The following is a 12,265-nucleotide window of genomic DNA, read 5'->3' as shown; positions in this document are numbered from 1 at the left end:
CCACCACCACTATCAGTACCACCACCACCACTACTACTAGCACCACCACTACCAGCACCACCACCACCAGCACCACCACCACTATCAGTACCACCACCACCACTACATACAGGAACATATTAACCAACATGGTGAGAAGTTTGTGTTTGTCTTGTCAGTGATTGAATGGTTTGTTGAGACATCTCTCCTCTCCTCTCCTCTCCTCCTCTCTCTTTCTCCTTGCACCATACTCCTCTTCACCTTCTCTTCTTCCACTCTCCTCTCCCGTCTCCATAAAGTCCCTCCCTTCTCTCTCTCACCTTTTTAAAGTGTAGCATCTGTTCTTATCAGCTTAATATCTGATACGATCTCCATGTGGGATCCTCGATATTAAACAGATTTTTGCAACATGGCGAAGTGCTAGGAGCTTGCTCCACCTTTGCCGCGGATCGGCCCGGTATTGTAATACCTCTCACCATTTCTGCTAAACATCAGACTTGTGGTGGAGGCCTGGTCGAGGACCGGGCCGCGGGGACACTAAAAGCCCCGAAATCATCTCAAGATAACCACACACTCCCTCGACCCCCACAGACCCTTACCACACCCACTCGACCCCCTCCCCCTCACCACACTCACTCGAACTCTCCCCACCCCCCCACTCGACCCCCCTCTCTCGCTCGCTACAGTGTGTCGTGTCGAGTGCCTCCACTCTCGTCCTGTGAAGTGTGACTTTTAAGTGTGAGATCTGTGTAGTAATGACACTTATGGATTACATGTGTGGCGGATAATGTGTGGTTGGTGGGGGAGAGAGAGAGAGAGAGAGAGAGAGAGAGAGAGAGAGAGAGAGAGAGAGAGAGAGAGAGAGAGAGAGAGAGAGAGAGAGAGAGAGAGAGAGAGAGAGAGAGAATGAGATACGAACAAAGAGAATGAGACAGAGACAAAGAGAGACACCAGGAAACAGAGACAAGTACAGAAAGAGACAGATAACCCATGCTAACTACACATACTAACACCTGAAGCAGGTATTGGCTCTACAAACACAAACAACACACAACACAGTTACCCCAACAAACAACCGTCAAACTCTCAAGTTACCCGTCAAAACATTTAGTAAACACATATATTTTCTAACCTACTTCAACAAGGTTCACAGCCTATCTCCACACACAGCTGTTAATACTAATCCCTACTTGCTAAGAGTAATTGGTCAGGTACGGAGTCACTCGGAGCAACGCTGTATCCACTATAACTTCGGTTTCAACTCTTTTTTTTTTTACCCTGTCGTAGCTGAGTCGATTAAGGCAGTGTCTGGGATGCTCCCGGACGCAGGTTCGAATCCTCATCACGGCCCTTGTGGATTTGTTCATTGGAAGTATCGTGTTTCCACTGCAGCATTGTCTAGTGTTTCATGGTGTGTTATCCAGCAGCCCGTCCTCCAAACAAAGACCCAAAAGTCCATTCCATCCACCCGCCAAACCCGCTGTTTATGCATGAAAACGGTTTATACACGACTCACAACTGCTGACGTTCGAACACTTCCGGAACAAGTGCTTCACTGACGACTTGTGTTCGAACCACAACGCTGTAAATGCTTCACCCACGTACTACAAATACAAATAATCGCCAACAGAACCTAAACACCTAACCTAACCTAACCAATGCCTATTTATACACAATATGCTAATATATTATCATATTAATTTATACTTGAGAAAATTCCCGTTTTGAATGAACAGCATGTTAAAATGTATGAATGCGTCTGTGGGGTCGACCGCTGGATGGAATGGACTTGAGTCGAGGACGGGTTGCAGTATTGTCTAGTGCTTCACTGGTGTATTGATTCATTCATTCGTGCTTCATGGGGTGTTGCCAAGTGCCCACAGCTGCCCTGGTCTGGCACCCATTTCAAGAGTGCCTCAAACTCTTCCCCATAACAACATGAGAACAATCATTAACATTGCCAGTGCCATGGTAAACTAACATTCACAGTAGACTAACATTAACAGTAAACTAACATTCACGGTAAACTAACATTCACGGTAAACTAACGACAACTCACTCTCAAGGCCGAACAACTAAATTATGAACGAAACAAAGTGAATTAAATTATTTTACTGCTCGTTCGTTCAACTTTATTAATTAAACACTCATTAAATATTTGACAATTAATTATACTCAATCAGTTTACCACGTAATAAACATGGAAGTGATATGTGCGTCCAATATGGTGAGTGGTGCTTCGTGCTTCATGGTGGTGCTTCGTGCTTCATGGTGGTGCTTCATGCTTCATGGTGGTGCTTCGTGCTTCATGGTGGTGCTTCATGCTTCATGCTTCATGGTGGTGCTTCGTGCTTCATGGTGGTGCTTCGTGCTTCATGGTGGTGCTTCATGCTTCATGGTGGTGCTTCATGCTTCATGGTGCTGCTTCGTGCTTCATGGTGGTGCTTCGTGCTTCATGGTGGTGCTTCGTGCTTCATGGTGGTGCTTCGTGCTTCATGGTGGTGCTTCGTGCTTCATGGTGGTGCTTCGAGCTTCATGGTGGTGCTTCATGCTTCATGGTGGTGCTTCGTACTTCATGGTGGTGTTTCGTGCTTCATGGTGGTGTTTCGTGCTTCATGGTGCTGCTTCAAGCTTCATGGTGGTGCTTCGTGCTTCATGGTGGTGTTTCGTGCTTCATGGTGCTGCTTCGTGCTTCATGGTGGTGTTTCGTGCTTCATGGTGGTGCTTCATGCTTCATGGTGGTGCTTCGTGCTTCATGGTGGTGCTTCATGCTTCATGGTGGTGCTTCATGCTTCATGGTGGTGCTTCATGCTTCATGGTGGTGCTTCGTGCTTCATGGTGGTGCTTCATGGTGGTGCTTCATGCTTCATTGTGGTGCTTCGTGCTTCATGGTGGTGCTTCATGCTTCATGGTGGTGCTTCATGCTTCATTGTGGTGCTTCATGCTTCATGGTGGTGCTTCGTGCTTCATGGTGCTGCTTCATGCTTCATGGTGGTGCTTCATGCTTCATGGTGGTGCTTCATGCTTCATGGTGGTGCTTTGTGCTTCATGGTGGTTCTTCATGCTTCATTGTGGTGCTTCGTGCTTCATGGTGGTGCTTCATGCTTCATGGTGGTGCTTCATGCTTCATGGTGGTGCTTCGTACTTCATGGTGGTGTTTCGTGCTTCATGGTGCTGCTTCGTGCTTCATGGTGGTGCTTCGTGCTTCATGGTGGTGCTTCGTGCTTCATGGTGGTGCTTCGTGCTTCATGGTGGTGCTTCATGCTTCATGGTGGTGTTTCGTGCTTCATGGTGGTGCTTCGTGCTTCATGGTGGTGCTTCATGCTTCATGGTGCTGCTTCATGCTTCATGGTGGTGCTTCGTGCTTCATGGTGCTGCTTCGTGCTTCATGGTGGTGCTTCGTGCTTCATGGTGGTGCTTCATGGTGGTGCTTCATGCTGCTGCTTCGTGCTTCATGGTGGTGCTTCGTGCTTCATGGTGGTGCTTCATGCTTCATGGTGGTGCTTCATGGTGATGTTTTGTGCTTCATGGTGGTGCTTCGTGCTTCATGGTGGTGCTTCGTGCTTCATGGTGGTGCTTCATGCTTCATGGTGGTGTTTCGTGCTTCATGGTGGTGCTTCGTGCTTCATGGTGGTGTTTCGTGCTTCATGGTGGTGCTTCGTGCTTCATTGTGGGTGTTGCTTCATGGTGGTGCTTCGTGCTTCATGTTATGGGTGTTGTGCTTCACAGGAAAGTGAGTGAGCGTTGTACAAAGCAACAATGAGGGAGTGTGATGACGGAACCCCTCCATCCCCCATAACCCCCCTCCCCCCCTACCCTCATATACAGCATCCAGGATGCAAGATGCTCCACTCATCTCCGCTCTCCAAGCATCAATATCGCGCAGCCTCCCTTTCATCTCTCGAATTTACCACCAAACAAAAAAAAAAAAGAAGAGGCTCAATTTGATTAGTTTGCAACGCTGACAACTTTTATTAATCAAGATGTCGATGACTTTTTGAGAATTTGTAACGTTGTGTTCAACTCTGACCAAGATGAGTTGAAATTGATGCCGGAAGAGTAATCAATTCATCTGACTTCTGTTGAGTTTAATCTGTGTGCGAGTGTGTTGATGATTTTGATGTTAATTGGTGTTGATGTCAGGTATAAATGCTCCGGCTTGTTATTGACTTGATGTCAGGTGATGTGACACACAAAAGGGTTGTGTGGAGGTGACATCTGTTACGTTGGTGAGTCTGTCAGCTCCGGTAAATTGATGTCAGAGGTTAATCAGGCTGTTGCCAGGTGGCGCTGGCATACTCTTTCCCTGGAGAGAAGGTTTACTGTCATAATACAACCACATTGACACACATTGTCTTTCAGAAACACGATGCGGGCCACCATAGCCCATTTGAACACGATAATACACCAACCGTGGTCTTAGGGAATCAAATCAGCCGCTGAAGACGCCCTGACAATGTCGTTAGAGAGCCAAGCTAGTTACCCCCCAATCAGCGACAAAGAGCAAAGCTAGTTAGACGCGTGTAGTGCCACAGAGTGCCAGACTCGATCGTTACACCCCCCCCCCACTTTCCCCATCCTATGGGGAGGGGAATGAAGGGGGGTGAGGAATATATCTACCTTACACCCCTCCCCTATACTCCCTTCTGCACCCTCATGCCTTACCCCATAAAAAATTCCCAAGTACATAGTTTCAATTCGTCTATTCTGAAATAACAACAAGGGTTCAGACGCACGTATACATGAAAATATACATTCAGCTACAGTGAACCGCAGGTCCATGAGGACTCATTACTCTGCCTTCATTCTGGTGTCACATTAACCCTCACTGCTGTCTGACCTCATGTTTCTGGCCCTTCGATAAATGAGACAAGCGCAGTTATACTTTTCTGGCGACAACATGGATGTACTTTAGTCTATCAGAACCACTCGTGTTATAGAAAATAGGATGTCGACGAGGTCACGAGAGAGAGAGAGAGAGAGAGAGAGAGAGAGAGAGAGAGAGAGAGAGAGAGAGAGAGAGAGAGAGAGAGAGAGAGAGAGAGAGAGAGAGAGAGAAAGACAGCTTCACTCAGCTCCAAGATGGAAAGCGAGTTGCATTAAGAGGAAATGTTTATATTGGACGAAAGGAATGTTTACACATTAAACACATCTAAACATTCCAATATATATATACCAACATTTCCATACAATCTGATGCACCCATTATGTTGTTATGACAACCTACGTTATTCTAAATATATTGAGGATACAGATAATGGGGGGATAATATAATAGCAACAGAACAACACTAATATAGTGATAAAAAGGTTGTGATATTGATAATGACATGATGGTGATATTGTCAAATTCTAATTCAAATATCTCATGCTCAAAGATGTGTGTAAATTTACAGTTGGGTCAGTTTACACAAATTTGCAGTAAATTATTTACCTCAGAGAAAATCAGAGTAAAAGTATATGTATCTATAATTATATGCTGCATACTCAAAAATTTAGATTTAGAGGCTGTAAATCAGAGATTTACAATTCATTAGACTTGTCAAAATCAAAATCAGAAACCATGTAAGTAGTAACTTGCAGAAATCATCACACTAACGGCTGGACTAAACGGCTGAACACGAGTCTAAATCAGACTTGACACTGCTGGCATAAGAGTGACAGGTAACAGTGACACTGACCTAACATAGCACTGTAGCGACCGAGTGTACGGTGAAGACTTACAGAGCAATCACATCGTCAAGTTTGCAAAGTGGAGGCACTTTCCAGCCTCCCTGAGTTACGTAGACAGACGGTGAGTCACAATAACCTAGCTGAAGACTTGAAGACCAGACCACACATCAGAAAATGGAGAGACGACGACGTTTCGGTCCTTCCTGGACCATTATCAAGTCACAATCGACTTGTGAATGGTCCAGGACGGACCGAAACGTCGTCGTCCCTTCAACTTCTAGTGTGTGGTCTGGTCAACATACTTCAGCCACGTTATTGTGACTCATCGCCTGCACATGGAAATTGATAAAAATCTGTCTTTCAGAAGACATGTTAAAAGCGAAGCCATGTGCGTTAGGAAACTAGGTTTGTAATGAGGCTAGCGCATTACCTAGATGCTAAAGGGTTGTATAACAGACCATACAGCTCCCAAAGCAGATCTGTAATGGAGTACTCCCCACTAATTTGAGAGTCCGGTCCACAGTCTTAAGTTTCTAAGACAAGATTGATGACATCTGAGAAACAAATTTACTGTACTTGACACAACGTTATCCATCTAGACTCTACAACATTAGAGGTGGGACGGGTTCGCATGTATTCTATAAAAGTTTACAGAATAATTACCCCTGATTTACATTTGTGTAGGTCTCTCCCTATTTACAGACAAAAGAGTCGCGATATGTAATAAGTTAGATGTCTCTTGTTCACGAAAACACCTATTCCGATGCCTCCAAAGATGCGCTAAATTCTCGAACGCATTTTGGCAGCAAGCTGGTGACTAATCCATACTGACCACCAATCAAGAAATCTTCTTAATTAATGGATAATAGTAAACAGCATTCATTACAAGAATAGAATCCGCTCATTCTACAGATAACTCTGCAGAAAAGAGGGAGATCAAGCTTGCAAGCCTCAGTGAAAAGTGGTGCCGAACCTTGTAGGCACATTTAGACGAAAACGCACTGATGTACCAACACACACACCCGGTCGTGATGGTCAAGCGGATTAAGGCGTCCTGTAGATACCAGTTGCGTTGCTCCTGGCAGTATGGGTTCGAGTCACTTCTGGGGGTGTGAGTTTTATAATTTTTGCTGGGAAGACGGGACACCACGAGCGTAGCTCTCATCCTGTAACTACACTTAGGTAATTACACTTAGGTAATTACACACACACACAAAAGTTATAATCTCCATGTCGTAAACAGCTGTGTTTGCCACAATTAAGCCTCATCACCTTATCATTATCGTCCCTTCCTTGCTTTGACGACCCCCAGAGGAAGGGTGGCTGAATAGGCGCCCTGGCACTATCCATCATATACCCGTCCCATCCTCATTATAGGGATAGGTTCCTCAAAGCCGGCCAGCTCTCATCCAGTCGAGAGGAAGTAAGTGGTATCCCTCCTCCCTTTCTCCTACACTAAGACCCCTTTTCTTGCCTTATATCCCTTCAATCATTTTACTCTCACGTCTTTTCCTCCTCTTTCTTTATCATACTTAACATGTTTTCGTAAAGATTCGTATAATTAATACTGGGATTGACTCAAATGTTTTCCTTTGAGTATTTCTATTATCTATACTTTATATTTGTAAATACTATTCCTTTGAGATGTATTTTATCGACTCATAAACGTACTTGAACTTGTTTTCCATTTTTTCCTGATTTTTATTTCCCTACGGGCCGTGAAATAATAAACAAAACATGTAGTAGTCAAATAAGAACCTTGGGAATTGTGGTTATGGAAAGGTATTCCAGGAAAAAAACATAGTCTTTGGAATCCATTACTTAGTTAAGTTGTTGTCATATTCTTGGAGATTCCAGCACTTGGCTAAGTTAAGGGGGGTAGAAATAGCCTAAGCTACTCTATCCCTTTGAGATGTATTTATTGCTTATCTCAATAAACATACTTGAACTTGAACTTGCTAAGTTGTCATATTCCTGGAGATTCATTCTTGGGGATTCCAGCACTTAACCCATTTGTTTTCATGTTCTTGGATTTGTCAGTCCTTGGAAAATCAAACCAAAAGATGAATCTTTCCAGCACTGGGCCTTCCAGTAGATATTTCTACTCCCTGGATTTCCAGACCTGACCTAGCTGCACATGTGACTAAGAAAGAGGCTGGAGATGTCTGGTTGTCAGGTATTCTTGTCTGTATGCAATGATTTGAGTTAACTTATTGACCGTTCCATGAGCTAATACTCAAGTTTAAAGCTTCCAGGGTGAGGACTTCAACTTAAGATGGCGTTCGGCCCTCAGAATAATCTTTTAAGAAATGTTTATGAAATAAGCGATGAATAACCATTACAAAGGATAAGGAATTGGACCAGGCTAAACTGGTTTTAGAAGTTATAGGTCTCAGATAGTAGGGGTTAAATTGTACAAAATGGTTTTACGCAAACTTGCAATGAGAGAGGAGTTTCATCTGAACAAATCCACAAGGGCCGTGACGAGGATTCGAACCTACGTCTGTGAGCAGACGCTGCCTTAATCGACTGAGCTACGCAACCCGTTCTCGCAAATTCGTAAAGTCAATATTGACTTATTAACTACGTGCATAGGTGATATACTAAACATAATAGATACCCTTAAATAGATTCATAGAAAACACCGACCTTACCTAACCTTGTTAGTATCTTAAGATAAGCATCTTATTGCTTCGTACTTACAATTATTACTTAACATATACCTATTATAGGTTAGGTAATAATTGTAATTACGAAGCAATAAGATGCTTATCTTAAGATACTAACAAGGTTAGGTAAGGTCGGTGTTTTCTATGAATCTTTTTAAGGGTATCTATTATGTTAAGTATGTCACCTATGCACATATTTAATAAGTCAATATTTACTTATTAAATTTGCGAGAACGGGTTGAGCTACGACATGGTTAAAAAAGAGTTGAAACCGAAGTTCTACTGAACTTACTGGATCCTGCAGCCTCTCCGAGACACAAACGAGACACAAAATCAATGAATTTTGCTCATTGATGCATCACGTTATTGTAATTTCTGTGTGGGTTTCACCTGACTTTGCCGAGACAAGGTCACTGGCCAGAGATTAAGGGATTAGCAAGGTAGAAGAAAAAATGGCTGCGTTTCACTCGTATAAATTCAACAGTGATGAATAATTCAATACAGTAATTGTAGTAATAAGAAATCTGGTTTAAGTATGTATGTTAGGCTAAGAGGGATGTAGAGTAAAGATCAAGGTTCGAATGCTGCCACAGACTGATTGATTGATGAAGATTAAGCCACCCAAAAGGTGGCACGGGCATGAATAGCCCATAAGTGGTGGCCCTTTTGAGCCATTACCAGTATCAAGAGCTGATACTGGAGATCTGTGGAGGTGAGATCTAGGTTCTAAAATATTACATTAACGTGCTTAAAGAGTTTGGTACAGTTAATTCTCAATCATTTGCCTCAGTAGGAATATATTTCAGTTAGGGAGTGTTAAAGATAGGGAGAGTTTCTTTGATTTTATTTTATTCGTCTTCTTTCTAGTGAGTACATTTGGAGAGCTTTGAGACGATCCAATAATTTAGGTGCATTATCTCGTCTATGCGTGCCGTATATGTTCTCTGTATTCCCTCTATTTCAGCAATCTCTCCTGCTCTGGGGAAGTGAGTACTGAGCAGTACTCAAGACGGGACAACACAAGTGATGACAAAGCGATGAATGCCAAACAAACCAAACACAGAATGAGTGCCGTTATTAAAACAGTGCCAATAGTACTGTGATAACAAGTGCCTCCCAAACCACGTTAACTCCCCCCCGCCCCCCTTTTTTTTTTAGCATTATTATTTTTCAATTGTGTAATGGGTAGTGCCAAAAAGCGCAATATCAATTTAGATTCCCTTTCACCCTGTTTCGTGTTATTGTGATGGACGTCACTACTATGGATCAACTGGGGAACTGGTGATGCACAGATAACTGTGCCCTACACAGTCGATCGCTGGAGGATTGATCGATAGTCGAACGATATAATGACGGGAAATTATAACCCAAATTGAGTGCGCGCCAAGCCAGTGGGAGCAACCAAGACCTGAAACTCCGTCGGTGTTGACAATGAGATACTACCGCTCTGCCCTCTGGTGGTGAGAGTGGGAAGATGAATCTCTCGATTTGTCGCTTTCGAAAGTTATTTCGTTTAATGTTGTCAAGGGTAAGATGTGTCCAAGGTACGAAGGTGCTTATGTGTTACTGGTGTCAGTGATGGTTTCTGTGACAGGTGTAGTGGTGGTGGTTATGTGTACAGGTGAATGTAATAAATTTAACAGGCAATTCAAGATAAGATATAATATAAATGACAGGCGAGTCTTGGAAGCTGACAGGTGAATTTGAAGGCACATATTGATACACACACACACACACACACACACACACACACACACACACACACACACACACACACACACACACACAAGATTGGACAACTATTAAGTTCACATTAACAAGAGGTTTAGAGAGACCAAGAGGAGGTGTGGGAGATATAACCCTGTCTAATACTCCGTGGGGGTGTATTGTGTCTCTGACAGGGCGCTGAGTTGTCACCCCTCAGAGAGAGAGAGAGAGAGAGAGAGAGAGAGAGAGAGAGAGAGAGAGAGAAGAGAGAGAGAGAGAGAGAGAGAGAGAGAGAGAGAGAGAGAGAGAGAGAGAGAGAGGAGAAAGAAGATGGAAGAGGGGCGACTAGTAGGTGAGAGAGAGGAGGCCAGGAAGGTTACTTACAGTCTATTGGGAATACAACGAGTAAGTGGAAGGGTGAGAGTAGCTTAGGTAAATAAATTGGGGCGAGAGATGAAGGTCCTTACCTTCTAGGGAAGAGTTTACCTTGGGGGAGAGAGCTTACCTAGGGGAGAGTTTCTTGGGGGTAATGGCAGGGAGGAGATGGAATATGGGTGGTGATGGAGAGGGTGGATGGTACTACCCTAATGTCAGTTTCTCCCAACGCCTTCGTAGCGATTTGGGTTCGAGCTCTGGCCAGGGTAGATTGATCGGAGTGCCAATCATTAATTATTCGTTCCTGCTTAGCCAGCAATAACTGGGTAAAGGGTTGTAAACAAGGTTCGTGGGTTATGTTCTAGGGGAAAATGAGTAGGGTAGTTACTTCCCGGTAATCACTGATAGGTCAGCACTACCACCACCACCTTCTACTACCACCACCACATCCCCCTAAACGACCACCACACCCCCTAAACCACCACCACACCCCCTAAACCACCACCACACCCCCTAAACCACCACCACATCCCCCTAAACCACCACCACACCCCCTAAACCACCACCACATCCCCCTAAACGACCACCACACCCCCTAAACCACCACCACACCCCTCAACCACCACCACACACCCCCTCAACCACCCCCCATGTCCATCAACCCCCCCCCCTCCCCCCTGGTGTATGAACTAAGGCTCCCTGGTCTTCAGTCCGCCATAATTTGAGGATTAATGGGTAAATTTTGGGTAAATAATTTTACCCAAAAGAAGTGAGACGAACGACGCTGTAAATTACCACATGATCTCCTGTGGTCACGGGGGGGGGGGGGGTAGGGGGAAGGGGGGCTGAAAGTACACTACAACATGGTCCACCCCTCCCCCCTCCACGGCCCCCCCCCCCTTAGTTATTTCTCCCTTATCTCATCCTCATTACCTTACACGTATTGGAGTCCAGCAACCATTTCTTTGTCTTCCCAGTTACCCCCAGCTTGCAGCTCCATCTTGCACGCACACACACACACACACACACACACACACACACACACACATACACACACACACACACACACACATTGTTGATTGACGGTTGAGAAGCGGGACCAAAGAGCCAAAACTCAACCCCACCCCACCTCCACCTCACCCCACTAGGTGAGTACAACTAGGTGAGTACACACACACACACACACACACACACACACACACACACACACACACACACACACACACACACACACACACACACACCAATCTTTCGTGAGGAACTGTATCAAATGCTCCTTGACAGTCTAGGAAAGTGCAATCTACCCCAGCCATCTTTATCCTCTCTTACTCTAGTAAACCTTGTCATACATCGATTATATTTGTCTGGTATGACTTCCAGACCTTCTAAACCGTTTGAGCATTTGCTGTTGAGACAGTTCAGTATCGCTGGAGGGCTCAGGAGAACGGGCTGAGGTGGTGAAGGTGGTTATCTTGAGGTTATCTTGAGATGATTTCGGGGCTTTTAGTGTCCCCGCGGCCCGGTCCTCGACCAGGCCTTCACCCCCAGGAAGCAGCCCGTGACAGCTGACTAACACCCAGGTACCTATTTTACTGCTAGGTAACAGGGGCATAGGGTGAAAGAAACTGCCCATTGTTTCTCGCCGGCGCCTGGGATCGAACCCAGGACCACAGGATCACAAGTCCAGTGTGCTGTCCGCTCGGCCGACCGGCTCCCTAGTGGTAGTGGGTAGTGGGTGGTGAGGGAGGGTGGTAGTGTGGAGGAGAAGAAGAATGGGGTAAAGACAGATGAAAAGTTAAAGGAGAAAGTGGGTGAAGAGAAGAAGAAGGAGGAAGAGGAGAAAGCTACAATCATCTAATGGGA

At 44.9% G+C, this 12,265-nt stretch overlaps 1 protein-coding gene and 1 pseudogene across 1 annotated transcript in view; one reads left to right on the top strand and one right to left on the bottom strand.

The window, feature by feature from the left end:
- Window positions 1–12,265, bottom strand: part of LOC123745692 (U2 small nuclear ribonucleoprotein auxiliary factor 35 kDa subunit-related protein 2) — a 66,545-nt gene that overhangs the window by 37,483 nt on the left and 16,797 nt on the right. The window lies entirely within an intron of this gene.
- On the top strand, window positions 291–472 carry LOC138356356 (U2 spliceosomal RNA; annotated as a pseudogene).

The sequence above is a fragment of the Procambarus clarkii genome, chromosome 71 (genome assembly GCF_040958095.1).
Source record: "Procambarus clarkii isolate CNS0578487 chromosome 71, FALCON_Pclarkii_2.0, whole genome shotgun sequence".
In the NCBI taxonomy this organism is placed as follows: Eukaryota; Metazoa; Arthropoda; class Malacostraca; order Decapoda; family Cambaridae; genus Procambarus; species Procambarus clarkii.
The sequence above is the reverse complement of the archived record's forward strand: the minus strand, read 5'-3'. Positions and strand labels throughout refer to the sequence as shown.